The sequence below is a fragment of the Rana temporaria genome, chromosome 3 (assembly GCF_905171775.1).
Source record: "Rana temporaria chromosome 3, aRanTem1.1, whole genome shotgun sequence".
Taxonomy (NCBI): domain Eukaryota; kingdom Metazoa; phylum Chordata; class Amphibia; order Anura; family Ranidae; genus Rana; species Rana temporaria.
The window spans coordinates 117848094-117872779 of NC_053491.1; the positions used below are offsets into that span (position 1 = coordinate 117848094).

General features: G+C 40.3%; 1 protein-coding gene and 1 long non-coding RNA gene across 3 annotated transcripts in view; both read right to left on the reverse strand.

Annotated features, from left to right (window-relative positions):
- Positions 1 to 24686, reverse strand: part of CHCHD3 (coiled-coil-helix-coiled-coil-helix domain containing 3) — a 197967-nt gene that overhangs the window by 105035 nt on the left and 68246 nt on the right. The window lies entirely within an intron of this gene.
- On the reverse strand, positions 16996 to 18516 carry LOC120931662. The gene is made up of 3 exons (XR_005747888.1): positions 18260 to 18516; positions 17891 to 18119; positions 16996 to 17179 (listed from the first exon to the last, which is right to left on the reverse strand). It is a non-coding gene; the product is annotated as an uncharacterized LOC120931662 (long non-coding RNA).

Genomic DNA, 24686 nt, shown 5'->3' on the forward strand with positions numbered 1-24686 from the left:
GCACTCTATATGCCATGTTTTTTTATTATATAGCCTTAATCACTCATCTAATATACTGTATAATGTTGTGTTACATAGTACTGAATGCTATATATGCTAAATAGTTAGCTAGTAATTTCAGAAGAAAAAGAAAAAGCAATGATTGTATCCATATTGCTCTCTACATCTTAGTAACTGATGATCTCTAACCAACAGTATAAAGTGCAAATATGATGTAAAGAAAAAAAAGAAAAAAACATGATAACAACAGTACCTTAAAAAATTCATTTTCAAAACCAGGACAGTGGTAGTGGTCCCTATATTTCTATCCTGACACGTTTCCTATAAGCTATAGAAGCATAATGGAACAAGATATGCAAAAATATGCAATATATTAAGTTGATTATTTTCCTGCCAGTCCTTACAAAATCACATATTTCCATAAAAGATCATAATTGTTCTTAACAGATTTATAGTAATTTCATAAAAGTACATAATACTTACATCTCCTAAACATAGTAAATGCATTATTACTACAAACACCTCTGGCACGTCTTATGCAATATATAAAAAAAAAAAAAAAAAAAAAAAAGATAGAAATATATGCTTAGACATAGAATAGTACTTTAAATCGGGAAAATAATAAGAGCAAATAACTAGAAATTGGATTCACATAGCAGATGTTAACATTTTGTTTTAAGTCTGTAAATAAACTTAAGCCGTCTACCAACACTACTCAATAGTGCAAAGAGCACATCCCCTGTAACTTATCTTCTGCAATCTGATTTGCCATGTGCAGAGCCTTACATAAATCAGATTACAGGTTTTGATGTGGGAGGCACATCTATCAAGATGGCACTCATATATACACAGCGAGGAATTTGTCTACTGATACATTTATCAAGAAAGGAGGTGATAAAGTGATTTTCTGCTTTAGAAACCGCAACACAATTTTAGAAAAAGTGGCTTACATTAACTATTCCATACCAACAACACCAGATAAAAAATTTGAAAAAAAACAAAAATAAGGAAGCCTCTTTCCAATAACTGAAGGAACAGTAAGGAGCCGATTTATGAAAAAGTCACAAAGATAAAAAATAGGAATTTTGACTAAGGCCCCTTTCACACTTGAGCGACTTGTCCTGCGACTTCGGACTGCAAACTTGCATGACAAGTCATACCCCATGATTTCCAATGAGTACCATTCATATCTGTGCGATTTCAAGTCGCACAGATATGACTGATGCAAGTTGAGGTCCACATTCCCTAAAATAGTGGCAAAAATCACAGCAAAAATCACAAGACTTTCAAGTCAGGGCAGTATGCAAGGGGCCTTACGGTACTTGTAAATTCCTTATGTTGGAGTACAGTACATGACAGTACAATACAGGCACGCATTCATAATGCTACTAACTTCAGGTGACACTGGAAAAAAGTTGGCTAGGGCTGCCCCAAGAGCATATTCATATAACTTCGCCCACTCCATGAGGCTTTAGATTTTTTTTAGCAAGCAATAAATTGGTAATCAAAGAGTACAGGGGCCTGTGTCCTGTTCTGTGTTCCAAGATGAGGAATTTATAGGCAAGTCATAAGTGCTTTTCGTTTACTCACACAGTACAGGACAAAAAAGACTTTTATTCATAGAACAAGGGATGTACCCAAGCAAAGCAACTTCAGATACAGAATACTTGATTATAACGGAGGGGTGGGCACACAGGTCCACAGGAAACACAAGGGTTTAAGAAACCCAAATAAAATAATCAGATAATCAGAGGAAAAATGAGACCGAAGCTCACATCAGCCGAGACGTGAATATCCACTTGGTAGTACTTGGAAAAAGCGTGAACAGAAGTCCAGGTGGCGGCTTTGCAAATCTGGCATACAGATGCTTGTTATACGAAAAGCGAAGGCCATACTGTCCCCTGGGAGTACCAGAAACTGAGCCCGATAAGCTGTTATTAAGGCGCATCTAAATCATCTTGATGGGAAGTTGTAGAATTTTTTTTAAGATTGCAGAAAGAGGTTACATTTCCTGGTCAGGTGTTTTTTTTGTTGTTTTTTTTTTTTTTTTTTTTTTAGAGACCATGGCCCAGATTCTCAAAGGAGATACGACGGCGTATCTCCAGATACGCCGTCGTATTTCTGAGTCTGGGCGGTCGTATCTATGCGCCCGATTCTTAGAATCAGTTACGCATAGATTTCTATTAGATCCGACCGGCTTAAGTCTGTTACGCCGTCAGATCTTAGCAGCATATTTACGCTGGCCGCTAGGGGCGTGTAATCTGATTTACGCCTAGAAATATGTAAATCAGCTCGATACGCGAACCACGAACGTACGCCCGGCCGACGCAGTACAGATACGCCGTTTACGTTAGGCTTTTCCCGGCGTAAAGTTACCCCTGTTATATGGTGGAGTACATGCGGCGTACCAATGTTAAGTATGGACGTCGATCCCGCGTCGAATTTTGAACATTTTACGTGGTTTGCGTAAGTCGTCAGTGAATGTGGCTGGACGTCATTTACGTTCACGTCGAAACCAATACGTCCTTGCGGCGTACTTTGGAGCAATGCACACTGGGATATTCCACAGCCGGCGCATGCGCCGTTCGTGAAAAACATCAATCACTTCGGGTCACAAGTTATTTACATAAAACACGCCCCCCTGTTCCAAATTTGAATTAGGCGGGCTTACGCCGGCCTATTTACGCTACGCCGCCGCAACTTACGGAGCAAGTGCTTTGAGAATACAGCACTTGCCCGTCTAAGTTGCGGAGGCGTAACGTAAATAGGATACGTTACGCCAGCACAACAATACGCTGATCTACGAGAATGTGGCCCCTTGTGTGTAACAGAGCCCAGAGCATGCTAGGGATGGCTGATGTCATGAAACTAATAAACGTCATCATTTTTCTCATAGAAACTGATGCTAGCTGGAACAAGAGAGCTGCTTCTGTCGATTCAAATATTTTTATCATAGAAGAGGGAAGCAACAGCGCTCTGTCTATAGGAATATGCTTTTATCTCTTAGTGCCCAACATGTGTGGCACTGGAATATGAGAGTGCAGTTGTTTTATATGTTTATTTAAAAATATATATTTTATGGTTTATGGTATGCAAAGAGGCCCTGCCCCCTCTTTGTGATTTATACTTTCTTTACATGATCCTGACATTTATGGCTGAAATAATGTATATGAATGGGAAGATTTTTCCGCTGGCTTCTAAATAGCCTTGCGGCTTCACTTTGCGGTTCCCTGCTGCGCGTCCTCACTGGTTCCTGCTGTCTTCTGGGACATGTGTGTTCACCAGAAGACAGAAGGGGGGACAGAGTAGGCATAGGTCTCTGCGATCACTGCGGTGATCTATGCCTGGAAGTGGGAGCAAATTACACAGGTATCTGCTTCCCCCTCCCCCTGAAAGGTGCCAAATGTGACACCGGAGGGGGGGGGGGGGATTCCAAAAAGTGGAAGTTCCATTTTTGGGTGGAACTCCACTCTAAGGTTTCCTAGCACATATGATTGCTATAGAGACTTTATTGGAAATATCTGAATTTTTTTTAGCACATTAACCACTTCCATCCCGGGCCTATACTGGCACGCCTCTCCTAAATGTAAAACTCATATATTTTTTTGCTAAAAAATTACTCAGAACCCCCAAACATTGTATGTATTTTTTTTAGCAGACACCCTAGGGAATAAAATGGCAGTCACTGCAACTTTTTATCTCACACAGTATTTGCGCAATAATTTTTTAAACGCGTTTTTTTAAACAGTTTCATGAATTAAAAAATAAAAACAGTAAAGTTAGTCCAATTGTTTCGTATAATGTGAAAGATATTACGCCGAGTATATAGATACCCAACATGTCTTATGGAATGGCACCAAACTTCGGTATGTAAAAATCTCCATAGGCGACGCTTTAATTTTTTTTACAGGTTACCAATTTAGAGTTACAGAGAAGGTCTAGTGCTAGAATTGATGCCCGTGAGGCAATTCATCACATGTGTGGTTTGAACGGCGTTTACATATGTGGGCAGGACTTGCATATGGGTTTGCTTCTGAGCGTGAGCTACCGGGGACAGAGGGTTTAAAAAAAAAAAAAAAAAAAACATTTTTTTTTTACACTTTACATTTTATTTGATCACTTTTATTCCTATTACAAGGAATGTAAACACCCCTTGAAGCGAGATATACTTTGTCACTGTATACATACAACATTTTTCCGGGTACTCTTTACAGCAGCAATAAAACACTTCTCAACAAAACCACACATACATACTCCTGATGACAATGGGACAAACACACTGTAACCTGGATGGGTTGGATCGATACTAATAGCTTTGGCCGGCTTTTTTAATTGGCTGGCATATGCTGTGTCCAAATTCGGTAGCTCTGTTCCTATGATCCGCTGTGCTGTTTCCACCACACGAGACAGGCACTTCTTATCCTTGGCTCTGCAGCTGGCATACCACACTACAGCGAAGTGGAGAAGAATACTCTCAATGGTACACTGATAGAAATTGACCAGAAGCCTTAAGGGCAATCCAGCCTGCTTCAGTCTCCGAAGAAAAAACAAACAGTCTCTGCTGTGCTTTTTTACACTAGAAAAGGCATTTTCATACCATGACAGCTCCCTTGTAATATGCACTCCCAAAAATATAATAGTGTCCACCCTTTCCACCTATATAAACCGGGCAATGATCTCCTATAATCCACTATTATTCCTTTCGTTTTTGCAGTATTGAGTAGTAAATCATTTTCTACACCACTCAACCAAATGTTGAATTTCCTGCCTATAAGCTGTCTCAATATTATCTTGTAGGAGTCCCACTAAAGTGGTGTCATGAGCAAACTTCACTATAGTGTTAGACACATGGGAGTACAGTCATGCGTCAACCATGTAAACAGGGTCGGACTTAACACACATCCCTGGGGTACCCCGTATTCAAAATACTAGTGTTAGACATCTGATATCCTATTCTCACCATTTGTGGCCTGTTTGTTCGAAAATCCATAATCCATGAGCGCAGTAATGGACATAGGCCCAAAGCTTTTAACTTTTTCACTAATTTGTCAGGGACTACTCTGTTAAATGCAGAGCTAAAATCAATAAATAACATCCTAACATATGTGTTTGAGTGCTCAAGATGCGTCAAGCCAGCATGCAATGCAATAGCAATTGCATCATAATAGGAATCTATCGTGACAGGTCCTCTTTATGGAGAGATGCGGGGTTAATAAGACCCCACATCTCTCCTCCATGCTGAAATGCATGAGACTGAAAAAAAAAATTAACTGATCTCATACTCATTAGCAGCGATAATGGCATTGTTTACATCCGTGGCCCAGACGTGACATCATAACGTCGCACCGAGCCTCCGACGGTCATAGAGATGACTTTAGAGCCCAGAGAAGCACCGGATTGCGGCAGGAGGGGGGATGTCACCTCCCATCGCCTGTAATAACAATACAAGCGGCGGAACTGCCGCTATGACCATTCTTATGGTGCACAGAATCGCTGGCAGAAAATAATATCTGAATGATTCCTATAGCTGTAGGCATCATTCAGATATCCCCACTGAAAGTCAAGGTCGCCATATGACGGCCTTGGGCTGGAAGTGGTTATTTTGATAGAGATTTTTATTTAATTTTTTACACTTTTAATCATGGCTTCCTTAAGATATTAGATAGATAGCTAGATAGAGAGAGATCTATATAAAAAAAAAATAGGTACTGTCAATTTACTCTTTTTATTCAGAAAATAAAGGTCTCAGTAGAAAAACGTACTGCTAACAATTGAATGCATCTGACATCTCAGTAATTGCACGTAGCTGGCAATTGAGAGAAATATTAGTCAACCTTTCAGTTTTGCTGTAGAATAAGGATTCCAGAATAAAGGCGTACAATTAGTTTTACATCAGAATAATTTTCCCACTTTTGTTTATAGTTAAAAAAATATCAAAATCAAAAAGTAGCATGTGCCAACAACAGAAATGTCTGCTAAAAAAAATTCCATAAATAATGTGTTCAGAAGTTGTAAAAAAAAAAAAAAAAAAAAAGCATGCTAATGCAAAAGTCATTACAGGCAGAGTTCTTTTCCCACAGAGATATAAAAGGTCAAGGGCCGAGTCCCCTCTTACCATTATTCAGATTTACACAAATGGTTAAGGGCATAAAGTCAAACGTTCTAAATGGCGATCTATCTTAACTGCATCATACATTACACAAGCAGCATATTCCTATTCTGGCATCACATTGAGTCATCAGGTAAGGGAAAATACATAAAATATTCACGAAGGTATATCAAATTGCACATGAACATGACAACTGAAAAACATGGATATGTTGGTTCAATTACACATTCAATAAAGTGTACAAACAAAACTTGGCTTAGGCCCTTGTTTATAATTTATTTTTTATTTCAGATACTTATATAGCGCCGTCAATTTACGCAGCGCTTTACATATACATTGTACATTCACATCCGTCCCTACCCTCAAGGAGCTTACACTCCAAAGGCCCATACACACGATCGGATATTCCGACAACAATTGTGTGATGGACGTGATTTGTCGGATAATCTGACCGTCTGTATGCTTCATCAGACAACTGTTGTCAGAGTTTCCGACAACAAATGTTGGATGGTCATTCTCTCAAATTGTGCGACAACAAATGTGTTCCGTCCGATTATCTGATTGTGTGTACACAAGCCCATTGGACTAAAATCCAAAGTACAAACACGCATGCCCCAAACCAATGCGAACCATAAAAGGCAACAATAGCAGAAGTTGCCCAAAGGGTGGCGCTAAAGAGCAGAAACACACATAGTTTTGTGAATGTTGGCTGAAAAAGTTCTGCCGTCTGTATGTATAACAAGTTCACGGCCAGCGCTCTTCGGACAAAAATCCACGGATTTGTCCGATGGAAGTCTGATCGTGTGTACGAGGCTTAAGGTCTAACTCATTTACACATATTTTTACAATAGGACCATTAAGAATCGCTGCTGGCAGAATTTGCACGATTCTGCTTGCGATTCAAAATCGCAGCAAAACACAACGTGACAAAAAGAAAAGGTTGCGCTAATAAACGTAATACAGACTGCACTGAAGGCAGCACAACCAGTGCAGAAAAAATAATGTGATAACAAACCAGTGATCTACACGTGATAAAAATATAAGTGTCCAAGGCAATCAGACTTCATCACACTCCAAAAAAAAAAAGTCCCAATAGAGAAATTAGTCAATTCCAATGATCTCCCAAGTGCTTATTGGTCCACCATATCCAAAAAGGGGTGACGATAGAGACCTCCACCACAATCACAATCACACACTGCCTCACACACTGCCTCCTGCCGGAAGGCCGTGATCTCTTAATTATAGGAAATCATAAAACGACATATAACAGATGGTGTCTTCAGGGAAGGGACCGTACGATATTGCCTCATATGTTATACCAATGTGTTGTGTATGGTAGTCTGCACTTCCTTCTGAATGGCACACCAAATACCGATTAATATATTGCCACGATTGCCACTCAACAAAAAGTTAGTGTAAATTCATGCCTGGCTCTGGGCTAAAATTTAGTCCTAGAGCTTCTTTGGATGAAAAACATACATAGGGAAGACCATTCAAAACAAATGGGCTACCCAACACATGCCACGCAGAAAAATTTGTGAATCACTGTCTAAAAATACCTGGCAGAAAACCGCATTACCACTAAGCAACATGTGAACGGACCTTACTGTGATGGTGTTAGATTGTCTTCTTTTAAAGCATGGCTATTCTTCATCTGTCCATACCAAACTAACTGGATATGTGCTACAGAAAATCATCTATGAGCATATGCACAGTTAGACAAGAATTGGGATTCTTGTCTTAAATTGGGTTAATTAGGCTAAATTGGGTTAAATTGGGCCTCGCCGGGCCGCGCCGCTCACGCATGCGCAGTGGGTGCCCGGCCGTGAAGCCGCAAGCTGTCACGGCCGGGTGCCCACACTGAGCATGAAGACGCCGGCCGGCGAGGGGGGGCGAGGAGCGGAGCCCCGTCCGGCGCGTCGCTGGAGCCGTGGAGCAGGTAAGTGTCGGTTTATTAAAAGCCAGCAGCTACACTTTTTGTAGCTGCTGACTTTTAATAAACTTACAAAATGGGTGGAAAACCCCTTTAATAGCTCAAAGCACTTTTATTAAATAGTGAGAAAAACAAAATGAAGAACTTTTTATTCTAGAAAAATACAAATAAAAGGCTTGTATAATAAAAAAAGGAAGTCATATACAAAATTGTAATGTAAAGGCATACAATTATTGGGGAAAGATAAAATATGTGCAGTCTGCAGCACAAGTGCCAAGGCTCAGTGTGTCTTCCCACACTCAATACAATATATAAGAGAGAAGAGTCAAAGTCTTTGATGCAAAAATAAAAAGCAAACAGCTGACACGTTTCAGCAGGAGCCTTAAACCCTGTAAACACGGCCCAGAATCTCGTCAGGAAAAAAAAAAAAAAATTTCCTGACGAGATTCCTGGCAAGATTATCTTGCCGGCCGAGTGTACACACACTCAATTCAAAAGAACCGCCGTTCCTTTGAATGGCACGAACGCGGTGACGTCATAGAGTACGACGAGCATGCGCTCGTCAGATTCAATGCCGTTGCCGCCATCTTGCTTCACCCTACCTATTCCTTGGAAGCTACCGCGCATGCGTCAGTCATTTCGAGCATGTGCGGCCAATGCTATGACTAAGGCTCCCACCGAAATGCATCAGTCTTTGCTTTTTAATGCTCATATGCAAAGGCCATATGCAATTTTTTTGCATCAAGGACTTTGGAGTTGCTGGCTCTTGCTCTTACATACAAATTATTGGAATACATTTTCTTTTACAAAGTTTTTATCTTTTTATAGAAAGGTGGTACAAAACAAACAGATGTACAGTAAGGCAATGTACTATTGGAATATTTTTTTTGCGGTATTGGACTTTAATTAAATCGCTTGTGCTGTAAAGTAAAACTGAACAAAAACTACTACATTTTAGGAGTATTTAGTTGCCATCAATCAAAATGTTTAATTCTGGATTCATTATATGAGTTTTTCCGGGTATATCCAAACGTCTCTGATCGGTGTTCCGTGCATCCCTGTGCAGGCAGTCCTATTCACGTCAATTGGGACACAGTGACTGCCTGGAAACAACCACTGCTCCCAGTTTGTTAGCCGTGTAGGTATGGGTCCCTGAATGCACGACGACTCGCATGACTGTCGAACTGGGAGCAGCTAAGTCCCAATTGATATAAATGGTATCACTTGTGCATTCCCGTGCGGACAAACTCGGCCTCTGCACAGGCGTTCCGCTATGTACATCTGTGTAATCAATGCCTTATTATTTCCTTCCTACACATTTATTTTCCTACATTAACCAATAGGAATCAAACCTGTCTAAGTCTGGGCAGTTGAAATGGGATTGAGTAGGGCAGGGTTAAAATTTCCTGGGGAGATTTCACTTTTTTTCCTAGAGAACCAATTTGTCTACAGGACAAATGAAGGGTAATTTCTACCCAACAGAAGCATAAACAATTCAGAATTGACAGAGGGTTTAACCATCCAACTCAAAGGGGTTGTAAAGGTTTGTTTTTTATTTTCTAAATAAGTTCCTTTAAGCTAGTGCATTGTTGGTTCACTTACCCTTTCCCTCCGATTTCCCTTCGAAATGTGAACACAGCATCTCTACGCAGGGATGTAGTCCCAAGGGAGGGGGGGCGAGCACGCTAACTAAGCCCCGGCCAGAACGGCTCGGATGATGGTGGCAAGCTTACCGAGGAGGGACAGGAAGTGAGAAATTCAGACAAAGAAAAAAAAAACATTTAGAAGGGAAATCAAAGGAAAAAGGTAAGTGACCCAACAATGCACTAGCTTAAAGGAACCTATTTAGAAAATAAAAAACAAACCTTTACAACCCCTTTAAAAAAAAAACAACCCAAAAAAATAACTAAAATAAAAAGTTTTTCCTTTACGTACACTTCAACAATGGCCCTGTATTAGAAAGTTACAATCTTTTATTAGTATCCTCTCAGTGCTACCACCTGTATCTGTGCCAAAAAAAAAATATTTTAGACAAAGCATTTATTAAAAACAACACTGGGCAACCAAACTGATAAGAGGAATGGAGGAGCTCAGCTATGAGGAAAGATTAGAAGAACTAAATGTATTCACTCTTGAGAAGAGGAGATTAAGGGGGGATATGATCCACATGTACAAATATATAAGGGGTCCATATAGTGAACTTGGTGTTGGGTTATTCACTTTACGGTCAACACTGAGGACAAGGGGGCACTCTTTACGTCTAGAGGAAAAGAGGTTTCATCTCCAAATACGGAAAGGTTTCTTCACAGTAAGAAGGTAAAGCTGCGCTGCAAAATGAATCAACATAAACAATCAATTATGCTGTATGAGATGCACACAAAACACCAGTGCAATCTGAATAAAAGCAAGTGGAAAATATGTGCGGAAGTCCATATGAAGGATGTATCACAGAAAAATTCAAAAGTGACAGAAAGTTCTCCGAATGGGTGAAATTAGATGTCCAGATAATATCCTGTGAATCTGTATAGCAGATGACAGAATCCCCCACCACTTAAGTTCTAACTGCTTACCAGAGCAAGAAATTAGTCACGCATGTAAACACATAAGCCAGTTTAAGGGATCCGGGATATGCTGTCACTCTCTCTCTATTTTCACCAATCTTCTACATCAGACTCATCTCTCTCCATAGATATGACCCAGAGGAGAAAAACACTAACATAGCGTGATATCGTTTTAAAAAGTTTAATAGTAAAGGTATTGCACTCACATGCATGTAGATAAAAAAAGTGCGTGTATCAATAATAGCCGGCCGGCTCTACTGTCCGCTCGTCCTTCCGGGTAGACAGCGTGGTACGAATCGTGGTGATGTCAGCACGCCGCTCCTCCCTACGCCGTTTCGTCACAACTAGGGAAGAAGTCATTGTTGTGACGAAACGGCGTAGGGAGGAGCAGCGTGCTGACGTCACCACGATTCGTACCACGCTGTCTACCCGGAAGGACGAGCGGACAGTAGAGCCGGCCGGCTATTATTGATACACGCACTTTTTTAACTACATACATGTGAGTGCAATACCTTTACTATTAAACTTTTTAAAACGATATCACACTATGTTAGTGTTTTTCTCCTCTGGGTCATATCTATGGAGAGAGATGAGTCTGATGTAGAAGATTGGTGAAAATAGAGAGAGAGTGACAGCATATCCCGGATCCCTTAAACTGGCTTATGTGTTTACATGCCTGACTAATTTCTTGCTCTGGTAAGCAGTTAGAACTTAAGTGGTGGGGGATTCTGTCATCTGCTATACAGATTCACAGGATATTATCTGGACATCTAATTTCAACCATTCGGAGAACTTTGTCACTTTTGAATTTTTCTGTGATACATCCTTCATATGGACTTCCGCACATATTTTCCACTTGCTTTTATTCAGATTGCACTGGTGTTTTGTGTGCATCACATACAGCATACTTGATTGTTTATGTTGATTCATTTTGCAGCGCAGCTTTACCTTTTTATTTATACTTCTATGTTTATCTGACATACGAGCTGCAGCAGCTTTTTTATTATTTTTATTATTTCTTTATTTTTCATTTAGTATTATTATAGTGTCATCACTATTCACGTTCTTTTAGACCTGCGCAGTATTTTCCAATATACATTCTTCACAGTAAGAGCTGTGAAAATGTGGAACAGACTCCCTCCGGAGGTGGTTCTGGCCAGCTTAGTAGATTGCTTTAAGAAAGGCCTGGATTCTTTCCTAAATGTAGAGAATATAACTGAGTACTAAGATTTATAGATTTTTCCCCTGCTGTACCAAATTGGATCATGCTCTGCTGGGGTTTTTTGCCTTCCTCTGGATCAACTGTGGGTATGGAGTTGGGTGTATGGGATTGTACTGTGTTTTTTGTTTTGTTTGTTTATTTTTTTTGTGGTTGAACTGGATGGACTTGTGTCTTTTTTCAACCTGATTACTTATGTAACTATGTAACTACGGTATGTTGCATTACAAAATCAACATGTTCATATATTGTTTGGAAAAGGGACTTAAAAATATTGAGTATTACTGTGTTTGAGATATTTTCTTTCCACTGTAATATTTTACCTGACTCATTTTAGGTTACTTTAATTCACACAAAGAAATACTGTATTTACCATTGTCAGTGTCCTTGGAATTTTTAGACAATGATACAGAAGTTCTGAATATTTACTGTTTGACAACCAGATAAACAGGCTAACAGCGGGGATAGTTTTTCTCCCAACTAAAATAGGAATAACGGAAAGACTCCTTTTATTTCTAGTGATGAAAAGGAATCCATGCCCTTTGAAGTAGGATGTGTTTAGTCTTTAAAAAAAGCTCCTTTAGACCCAGAGGGATCTATAAAAGACCAATCTTTTAGCTGAAAATTAAAAATAAAGTTTATGCCTTTCTAAAAATGAGAGCAAATGGTTGAAATGGTGTGCTGGGAAAAATGTAAAATTAAAGGATAACAAGTGGCATTTATTACTTGTAAAATGTGGATTAGCTCTACCTGCAGTGGTACAAATAAAAAAAACAAGCATTAGGAACTTCAGAGGATGCAATAAAATGGTTATGCATTCTTGTTCTACAAATAAGTAAAAAGTAAAAGTCACTCTAGAAAGAAAAATGTGTTTAAACACTTCCAGGTAATTGGTAAGTATTTTGTATATGGCTACTGATAAACTGTATACTAAATAGCAGTTAACCTGTGCACACAGTGCAGGTTAAAGTTGCAACTAGAAATCTGCACCTTTGTATCTGTCACAGAGGCTTATATGGGCAATACTTGAAGTGTTCATACACCTTTTAATAAAAAAAGAAAGTGACAACACCGTACACACTTAAAGTGGAGGTTCACCCTAAAAACATGTATATACCATTACATTCAGCATACTTCCGACATGTACAGTATGCGTTTTTTTTTTTTCTGTACATACCGTATTATTGTTCTTTTCCACCCGGTTTCCGGGTACTCACTCCCGCGGGAGTAGGCGTTCCTATGCAGCGGCGCAATGTCATCTGGGACTTAGCCCAGATGATTGACGTGCTTGATAAAAACTTCCCCCCGGCATATAAGGCACGTCACGAGTTTCCGAAAATAGCCGAACTGGGAGTCGGCTCTATACGGCGCCTGCGCACAGACTAGGAGCCGTGTAGAGCTGACTGCGCAGGCCCAGTATAGAGCAGACTCCCAGTTCGGCTATTTTCGGAACTCGTGACGCGGGGAGAAGTTTTTATCAAGCACACTCAACTCCACCGCCCAGATCGGATATTGCTTTCAGCGACCACCCTGGTGGGATTTTTTCTTTGTTTCCACCCTTCCCCAGTCACACAGCGCAGTCACTATTACTTATTTCATTCACTCTTTTCTGGCTAGGACAGATTTCAGGTGACCGCAGCAGTGCCCCCTAGGTTTATAGCACCGATAGCGCGAGAGCCTTCCATTCCATTTGCTTTATAAATATACCCTCTCAATTGTCAGGAAAGGAATGTCAGGCCTTGATTACATGAGGCAACCTTCCATACTAATAACCAACCAATACTGAACACTACGCTACAGGACATGCCATTACCCCAAAGAGACGCTTTTCCAAAAGACCTGCGATCATTCCTACACCAATTTAAAGGGGACATACAGCACACAGGAGATACAATCAGTTACATGGAGAATACAATGGGCGATTATGCAAAAGCTCATAATGATTTACTAGACTGCCACATGGATCTAATAGAAAACCTACAAAGACTGGGAAATTTTCGCCACAACATCCCATTTCGATGCATCAGAAAGGACATACCTCTGGCAGACCTTAGTCAAAATTTCGAACTCCTCCTTTATCTACCACCATCCTCATCACACTACGAAGTGGCAATTGAGCACATCATCTGACAAAACCTCCACATCTACGTAAACAGTCACCTCAAGATGTATTTGCTTGTATAAACTTATTCCATGTAAAAGAAAGCAGTATGCAATGTCTCATCTCTCCCAGAACCATATTGGGAGTTCATGATGTATAACAATTTCTCTCAAGCCACCTTGCAAACTGAAAACAGCTCACTCCACTTACCAAACTACTGAAAGGTAATAACATACCTCACCAATGGGGTATCTCAGACAAATTGATAATCAATCAAGGCGAAATTCTTTCTTTCTCCACACTTGAAACAGGTCTTCATCTTTTGAAATCTTGGGGCATTCAATCCGAGTATCTCCAAACAACAGAAACTGCACACCCTGCATGAGGATATACCCTTCTCCTCGAGGATAACATATTCCTCTAAAAAAGTACCATGCATTTACCATGTATTTTATCCTTGCATAAACCTACCTCAGTATAACATGGCATATCATTTATGAAAAGACCATAACAAAATCTTCTGACATTATCAGTGTTCCAGAATCTAACTTTTTGAGAGGACAAATGCAATACTTTTTTTTCTACCCACGATAACACAACCCTTTCTTTTAAATCTTTTGTTGTTGACCATTTGGGAAGATACTTAATTCTAGATAAATTACTTTTCTCAAACACACTGTACCTAAAAAGCCTCCAATCCTCGACCCACCAGGAAGATCTTCTTAAAGCAGAGTTCCAAGCAAAAATAAAACTCCTTCTGCTTTTTTTTGTGCCCTGTCTGCAGTTGCTGACCATCTCATGTACCATGTCCGCAGTCTCTGACCATCTCATGTACCATGTCCGCAGTCTCTGACCATCTCATGTACCATGTCCGCAGTCTCTGACCATCTCATGTACCATGTCCGCAGTCTCTGACCATCTCATGTACCATGTCCGCAGTCTCTGACCATCTCATGTACCATGTCCGCAGTCTCTGACCATCTCATGTACCATGTCCGCAGTCTCTGACCCTCTCATGTACCATGTCCGCAGTCTCTGACCATCTCATGTACCATGTCCGCAGTCTCTGACCATCTCATGTACCATGTCCGCAGTCTCTGACCATCTCATGTACCATGTCCGCAGTCTCTGACCATCTCATGTACCATGTCCGCAGTCTCTGACCATCTCATGTACCATGTCCGCAGTCTCTGACCATCTCATGTACCATGTCCGCAGTCTCTGACCATCTCATGTACCATGTCCGCAGTCTCTGACCATCTCATGTACCATGTCCGCAGTCTCTGACCATCTCATGTACCATGTCCGCAGTCTCTGACCATCTCATGTACCATGTCCGCAGTCTCTGACCATCTCATGTACCATGTCCGCAGTCTCTGACCATCTCATGTACCATGTCCGCAGTCTCTGACCATCTCATGTACCATGTCCGCAGTCTCTGACCATCTCATGTACCATGTCCGCAGTCTCTGACCATCTCATGTACCATGTCCGCAGTCTCTGACCATCTCATGTACCATGTCCGCAGTCTCTGGCCATCTCATGTACCATGTCCGCAGTCTCTGGCCAACTCATGCATCATGTCCGCTAGAGGTGCACCAAATGGAAATGTTGCCAATACTGTTAGCGGTGTGTTTAAGTAAGAGATTGCAGACATACTAGTGGAGATGGTCAGAGACTGCAGACTGCATTTTTCTTGTTTTTCCTGCACTAAAGGTGCCAATAATGGCCAACAATAAATTCATATTACCGTATTTATCGGCGTATAACACGCACCCTAACTAAGAGGGAAGTTTGAGGGGAAAAAAACGTTACACGCCCCCCTGCGTATAACACGCAGGCACAGTTTACACTTTATTTTCCGGGTAAAAAAGTGAGTGTTATACGCCAATAAATACAGTCATTTAAACTGATATTAATTAAAACGTTGAATACAATTGGAAAGAAATATATAAAAAATTTAAAAAAAAAAACTGTCTTTTTCGGCTAAGTGCATCCTGCATTTTTGGTTTTGTATCAAAATTTCCATTCAGTGCACCCCTATTAATTAACATTCATATTAGGAGTCGAGGGTGCCTTAAAGTAACCCATAACCATCAAGGCGATTGGGAAATTACTAGCTGTCTAAACAAAGCAAAGCAACATTAAAACTACAGTATAAAATCCATCCAATCACTCAGCATAAACTGATAAATCCTAAAAGATATAGCACAAGCTTTTGGAGCATATTACAGTACATTGCACATTTTTTTTAAAGCCTCAAACTGACAAAGATGTTAGATTCCTTAAATCCATTAAACTCCCATAGATCCCAGCACCAGTCTTACAATCGCTCACTTCCCCTTTTACTAAATCTGAAACTCTCAAGGACTATTCAGAGCTTATCCAATAACAAATCTCCTGGACTAGATGGTATTTCCAGAGAATATTATCAAAACTATAACGATAAACTGGTACCTCACCTAGTCGATATTTTCAATAACATTGCACCCTCAGGTGACCAAAACTGCACTGCATACTCAAGATGTGGCTGAACAAGAGTAAATGGCTAGTTTTAGCTATTGCTAAAACATTTAATGCTTGCTAATAGTCTGTCAGTCTTCCTTACCGCAGCTTGCCACTGCATGCTATAGCTGAATCTGATCTACTAGGACCCCCAGATCCTTTTCCAGTCTCAAATTCCCAAGAGGCTTTCCATAGTGAGTAATTGGCATTCAAATTTTTAGCTTACAACTGCATTACTTTAAATAATGGAGGATTGCTGGGAGTGGGCTGTCCCAACATCCTTGTGTACCAGCGTCCTCATCCGAAAAGTGGCAGCATATAACCTATCCATGAAGAAAAAAACCTAATTTGGTGTGCATCAAGCGTAAGGTGATAATACGGATGCACCGGTATTAAATGTGCCACCGCCCCGATATTGTAGAATTGAACTAAGGACTAGTGAGTTGGGCTTTGAAGGCACACGATACAAAAGTTGTAGAAAACTAGAAAAATTTATTATAAATATAGAAATATCATAGAAACCGTTATAAATAAAAAATCACAAAGTGAAGTTCAATTGACAACTGGTTTACCACACACGGTTCACATACATTGTATAGTTCTAACATAAAAAGCTTAAAATAAAAAGCATAATTATAAAAAACGTTATATCACAAGTGACCGGATGGTTGTCCAGAGGACTAGGAGGATTTGCTCGACATGTTGCGCGCTTATGGAATTAGCGCTTCCTCAGGAGCATAGATATTTCATTCTAATAAAACATATACAAGAAACAGCATCAGTCTACAGGTATATGTAAATCACAAAACAGAAAAACATTACATTTTAAGAAATTTTAAGAAAAACAATAAAAATATGTTACAACAGAAGTACATATAGATGTCCACCCATGCTGCAGAAATTGCATGGTGGACAGCCAGATAAAGGACTATAAACATGTTATCTCAATGCAGCAATGCGCAACGAAGCACGCAGAGAGAGAGCCCTCCCCCTGAGACTTCCATATAAAAGGGGGGAATTCCATAAAAGGAAGAAAAAAGAAAAGAAAAAGAGAAAGAAAAGAAAGAAAACAAGAAAGGGGGGAAAAAAGGGGAGGGGGGGGAAAAAAAGTCATATCATGTGGGGGTTCTTATATTGAGGATATGTGCATAAGCTATAAAAATGCGTGATAGAACAATCAGGAAAGTCCTATGAAGGTTGAAAATAACTTACAAGGGGTATCCCGCGTTGGTGGTAATCAACGAACGGTCTTTTTATTGGCCTATCACTGGTTGTAATTCACAAGGAAATTGTTTCAACCAGATAGGAGAATATAATCTGTGGATGGTATTGTGAAGGTATAAATCATAATTTTCAGTATACCAATATCAAAAATAATTTCATAAAAACATAATCAGGAGTTTCAGATTTGTAGAAACGGGAGGAGGGGGGGAGGTAGGGGGGGGGGGAGAAAGCGACTTACCATAAAGAAAAAGCAGAACTCAATTGCATGCGGTGGTATGGCAGTTGATTGCTGGTAAGCAAAGAACAATGAATCTGATCCAGGTATATGTTCACACACCCAGCTAGTGCATGCAGTGTATTAATCGGACATAGAAAAAACAGATAGGTAAATCTGTCTAAATAACCGCCTACCTAACTGACCTTAGTCCATGGGTATGGAAAGGATAATAGGCAAAGGCGTTAAAGTCCTAAAGGATACAAAACAAATATGTATAAAATACAATAAGACTGGGGTAAAAAAAGGGGTTAAGGTGGTAAATATAGAAACTACAAATCTGTAGCAAAGCATTAGCCCACAGCTTGTAGATATCCTAGGAAATCGTCTTACCTTAGTGTTGCAGTATATTGTATAGCTGAGTGTGTCCCTGGTAACAGAGTGGCGCCAGTACACTGAACAGCTGCTTACCTGGTCTATATATAGTCCACTAAGGGCTGGTTAGTAACAGGTGGAGTGGGGGGAGACCCACCTGCATGTCGGCGTCTCCGTCGCACCGATAATGACGTCATTTGAAATTGCCCAAATCACGGCGATGTAGCCGTGTCCCTGCATAACCCCGACTGTCCAGTCAGCCAGGTCTGCAGAGCGTGCGCAGCCACGTCCGTAGCGTGCATGTGCACAGAAGGGCATGACGTAGCGTACTCTCCCTGGGTAGGGCAGTGACGAGGGCGGGGACGTACGAGACGCGGGGTCCTCCCACCAATGACACGCGCCTCCGCACAGCATGCACGGAGGCAGTGACAGGTCAGGCCAGGGTCCATACATACAGGGGCTCGCAAGCTGATCCACACACAGGAGGGGCAGGGCCAGCAAACCTCCAGCGTGCTTCCCTAAGCAGGGCTGTACCGTTCAGGTAGGGAAGGAAAGAGTAGGGAAAAAAAAAACCCAATTGAAAGAAAACAGTAAAGAAAAGAGAACTCCCACCCCAAACTGAAGCCAGATGAGTGCAATCATTGCACAGGAATCTCAATGCTCTGCCACACATTGATGCATAGAGATAAATACAAGATGCAGTCATTCAGAAGAATTTTTAAACTACAAAATGTACATACTGTAAACAAAATACATCAATAAAGAAATTTAAAAAAATATTTGTTTTTTTACAAGCGCAGCATTTCATATGTTGCAACTGAGCAGCATTTATCAATATAATTTTATTAATATAAATATTGAAGTCCATCTATCAGCGTTAAGATCTAATAATTAAGATTTATTGTATATGGATAAAGACGATCTGTCATAAATATATATCCTAGGGGAAAAAAAAAAGGAGGAGGAAAAACGCAGTCATATATAGATGGATAGATCATGGTTGGGATTTTCAACGGAACCAGAGTGCAGCTCATGTAGTGTACGTGGGGGTAATGCGAAAAAGAGGAGGAGAGGGGAGAGTAATGTTCCTCAATATTTAAGTGATTTGCATATAACCTATGGTTTAGACTTCTAGTGACGGTGTCCTGTATGCCACAATTAAGAAATAACAGATCTGCTGACAGAAACAACAGGTAGCACAACAGTGTTGCAGGTGGGATTTAGAAAACAAAGACCGCAGTGCAAATGCTACAAATAGATTACATCATATAGAGAATGCAGTCCCCCCCCCCCTTCATAATTCTACTTTAACCCTTCAGCATTTAACAAAATTACAACACTTAAAATAACCACTTGATTGCCACCTGTGCTTTTAACAAACTGGAAAGTTCCATAATCACACCGATTGTCTTTAAAAAAAAAAAAGCTGTAAGCAATTTATATATTTATTATATTTCCCTGCACAATTATTTCTCCATATTGTTGAGTGCATTAAATAACCCATATTTCACAGTGCAGTAGTAATGCAATAACAGCCACATGAATTTTAAAAAGAATTCAGCTCGTATAATAAATGTATTTATAATGTCATTATTTCCTTCTCAGCACTGACAGAAATAAGCGGCTGCCAGCTCTAACATTTTGATGGGGGCTTTCCACAAACCAGATAGTTATTGTGCTTCTGGCAATTAGCTGCTTTGGTTAATACGATCTAACATTTACAAACAGCAATTTAGCCCATACATAAAGTCGTTGTGGTAATTTGTGAAACAATATTATTGATTAAGATATAATATAGTGGTGGGTGTTGTCAGTGTGCTGCATAAAAGGAATAAGCTTTAAATTTGTCCAAGGACATCCTGAATAACAGGACTTTACTGACACTGAGCAGTTAGTGAGTAAAGTTATATTTAATATGCAAGTAAATTAGTATTTTAAATCATCTCTCTGGAAGAGATAATGCTAGGTGGAACAGGTGTTTAATTCCAACTAGCCAACAAGAGAGTTTATAAAACTAGCTAGTAAAGAGTTTGCATATTCCATACTTCAACCTTTAGGTAAATAATCCTAACAAACCCTCAGCAATATAGAAGGCATCCACCAAGACACACTAAAGAGCTGAACTGTGGAAATGTGCCCAAAAAGCAAGCACACGACCAATTTCTATTCACCAGAAAATGTACAAGTAAAGGGAGAATCTTAATGTGCTGAAATAAAATCGTCATAGGACGTCCACAGACGGGATCTCCCATCCTGGGTGGACGTCATACGACGTCCTGGGCTTCCCGGGCGTGTAGGGGGAGCACACGCGGCATCGCTCGGGAATTCCGGTGCACGTGCCCGCGATGTCCACCGGGCACCCGCGATTGGCCGCAATCACTGCAGGACCGTGAATCTGCATGTAAACACACAAATCCACGCCCTGTCAGCGGTGAGGAGACCGTTGTGTGTTCCCAGTACAGAGGAACACAAATCAGTCCCCTCCCCTTGTGAGTCCCCTCCCCCTACAGTTAGAATCACTCACTAGGGAACATTTAACCCCTTCAGCGCCCCCTAGTGTTAACCCCCTTCCCCGCCAGTCACATTTACACAGCAATCAGTGCAGTTTTATAGCACTAATCGCTGTATAAATGTGAATGGTCCAAAAAATGTGTCAAAAGTGTCCAATATGTCCGTGGCAATGTCACAGTCACAATAAAAAAAAATTGCAATAAATCTATCCCCTATTTTGTAGATGCTATAACATTTGCGCAAACCAAACGCTTATTGCAATTTTTTTTTTACCAAAAACATGAAGAAGAAGATACTGCTCAAGCGCTAGCTTTTAGACATGTTTAGCAGTGTCCATCGTTTTTTCTGTCCAAACTCTGCTGCTCCTGGACGCATTGAATGTGGCCTTTTTTTCGAAACTCTAAAAGCTCCTGCCACTAAACGCTGCTAAAAGCCTATGAGTGCATGGACACATAGGCTAACATGCAGGGGCGTTTGGGTGCGTGAGACCCTTAGGCCCCGTACACACGACCGAGGAACTCGACATGCCAAACACATCGAGTTCCTCGTCGAGTTCAGTGTGGAAGCCGCCGAGGAGCTCGGCGGGCCGACTTTCCTCATTGAACAACGAGGAAATAGAGAACATGTTCTCTTTTCGGCCCGACGAGTTCCTCGACGGGTTCCTCGCTGAAAAGTGTACACACGACCGAGTTTCTCGGCAGAATCCAGCTCCGACAGAGTTTCTGGCTGAATTCTGCCGAGAAACTCGGTCGTGTGTACGGGGCCTTAGGAGCAGCTGTAAAAAAAATAAAAAAAAAAAGAAGTGTGCACGAGGCCTTCCTAGTTTTATTACAGTAATACAGTCTGTCCACACATACAGAAATAAATATGCATTATATGTATTCTTTTTTAACAATTAAGTACGGCAACAAAGGTTAAAACAATTCTGTGCTGCCAGTGCATAGGAAAGTTGGAAAAGGGCTCCAACACATAAGCTCTCTTGTGGTTGGATGGATCCCACCAAACACAATTCTAATGAACTTTACTCTCACTGCCTTAGCAGTGATGTAGATTAGAACAGTGTTCAGGGGGGTGTGTTTTGGACAGATAGGCTGCGGATTGTGTTTAAAAGCACAAGTAGAAATTTCCAAATGCTGTAAACACAAGTTATTGTTTAACCCTTGCAATAGTACAAAATGTAAAAAAAGTAAAATAAAATAATATATAAATATATTTATTACAGTATATGCAGAAAGACTACATTACAGTAATAAGTAAAGAGGGTTCAATTAGGCATTAAAAAGGAAATTTGGCAGAGCAATAACCACCCCGTTATATATGCAATCTCCTGCATGTAAGTGATAATTTTTAGTACTGATTTAGGTATACTAGCATTAAACAGTGCACCCACAGCCACCCCTCGATCCAGTTGGCCGGGTCATCCGATGCACTTACCCCATCTATGGCGGGTAGCACTTCACCCGGGCGACAGGCATCACAGGTGGCTTCCTCTTTCCCTGCTCTCCTCCGCGGGCATCACGGCGACTTCCATCCCCTCCTTCCTCTTCAGTGGCAAATCGGGAAACAGGTCTCAGACCCGCTTCCTGATTGGCCGGGAAGAGAATCAATATTAATTCACTATTATCACACAACTGGGTGGGCTTAGTTCTCCGTGCTCTGCGCCCTTAACCCATCCCATTTTTAATCTCGTGCTTCAGAAAAAAAAATGGGATGCCATTCAAAATGAATGCCAACACAACTTCATGTGTTAACGTGAATTTTATTTTCATTAATGTATCAATATGAATGGGCACTTGCAGCTTTTTACTGCCCCCTCAAAGATACTACAGTAATCACCCTGATAATGCCTATCTGGTTTTCTTTCAAGAAGGCAGGCACCATCTATGTTCTGAGTTCCTTCAGGGTCAAAATCTAGTTCTGGGACAGATGTTGGTCTGTGTACAAAAAAAATAACAAAAAAAACTGTTCCACAGCTGCTGTCTAGGGATTGCTAGAGAGCGTTGAATTGTCAGAGCACAGTAAAGAGCTTGCAGCAGCCTTGATGCACAGGTACTGTTATGGAAGAGCAAAAGAAATAGCATGAGATACTTTAGGAAACAAAGGTGACTGTATTCACTGAAGAGCACATACATTTATCCAGAATTATTAGTTATTACTCCTACATTGTTGTGTGTCTACAATATTTGCTGTTGGGAAATCAATGGGCACAGTTGTGCTCATAAGTTTACATACCCTGGCAGAATTTATGATTTCCTGGCCATTTTTCAGAGAACATGAATGATAACACAAACATTTATTTCACTCATGGTTAGAGTTTGGCTCAAGCCATTTTATTATCAATTAACTATGTTTACAGCTTGCATACCCTGGTGATTTTGGCCTGATAACATGCACACAAGTTGACACAAAGAGGTTTGAATGGCTATTAAAGATAACCATCCTCACCTGTGATCTGTTTGCTTGTAATTAGTTTGTGTGTATAAAAGGTCAATGCGTTTCTGGACTCCTGACAGACCCTTGCATCTTTCATTCAGTGCTGCACTGACCATTCTGGATTCGGAGTCATGGGGAAAGCAAAATACTTGTCAAAGGATCTGCAGGAAAAGGTAGATGAACTGTATAAAACAGAAAGGGGATATAAAAATATATCCACAGAATGGAGAATGTCATTCAGCAGTGTTCAAACTCTTATCAAGTGGAAAATAAGGGGTTCTGTTGAAACCAAACTACGGTCAGGTAGATCAACTAAAACGTCAGCCACACCTGCCAGGAAAATTGTTCGGGATGCAAAGAAAAACTCACAAATAACTTCAGGTGAAATACAGGACTCTCTAAAAACATGTGGTGTTGTGGCTGTATCAAGATAAACAATAAAGGAACTGGAAGAAAGATAGGCTGCATGGTTGGGTCGCCAGAAGAAAGACATTACTGCACAAATGCCACAAAGCATCCTGCTTACAATACGCCAAACGGCACAGAGAGAAGCCTCAAACCTTCTGGCACAAAGTCATTTAGAGTAGGGCCAAAACAACTAATCGATTATGAAATTAATCTTTTACAATTTTCATAATCGATTAATCGGCCAGTAACAATGGGGTTAAAAAAACTAAAATTAGCCCTTTATTAGTACAAAAAGGAAATCGCTACTGTAAATATTACCTTCACAGTCCCACAGTAAAAAAATTAACCCCTTACAGTAGTGATTATTTGCTCTGTGTACTTATTTGTTTTTTTAACCCCATTATGTTACTAAATATCTCAGGCCTGGGTTCACACCTCTGTTTTTTAGTGCTTTTTGCAGAAACACACTACAGTTCATTTACATGTTTTCCTATGGGACACGTTCACATCCATGATTTTTTTTCAGCTGCTGTGTATTTGGAAAGGGCAAGGACTTTTTAAACTCAAAACAGTGCCATTTTGTTTTTTTTGGTTCAATATACTTGAATGGAGAAGCTGCAGAAAAGCATGTAATGTGTTTTTGCGGCAATCTGTGTTTTGTAATCTGCCCAACAACAAATTGGCCCAAAAAAATTTAAAGATTCGTTTTTTTTTTTTAAGGCTATTATCCGATTAATCGAAACAATAATCAGACAACTAATCGATTATAAAAATAATCGTTAGTTGCAGCCCTAATTTAGAGTGATGAGATCAAAATTGATAGACAGCCAACGAATCTACAGGAACTGGAGGCTTTTTGCCAAGAGGAATGGGCAGCTTTACCTTCTAAAAAGATAAAGAGCCTTATCCACAAATACCACAAAAGACTTCAAGCTGTCATTGATGTTCAAGGGGGCAAAACAGGGTATTAAGAACTGGGGTATGTAAACGTTTTATCAGGGTCATTTGGGTAGTTTCTGTTGTCATTATGATTTAAAAAGAATAAAAACAATTGATTGATAATAAATGGCTTCAGCCAAACACTAACCATGAG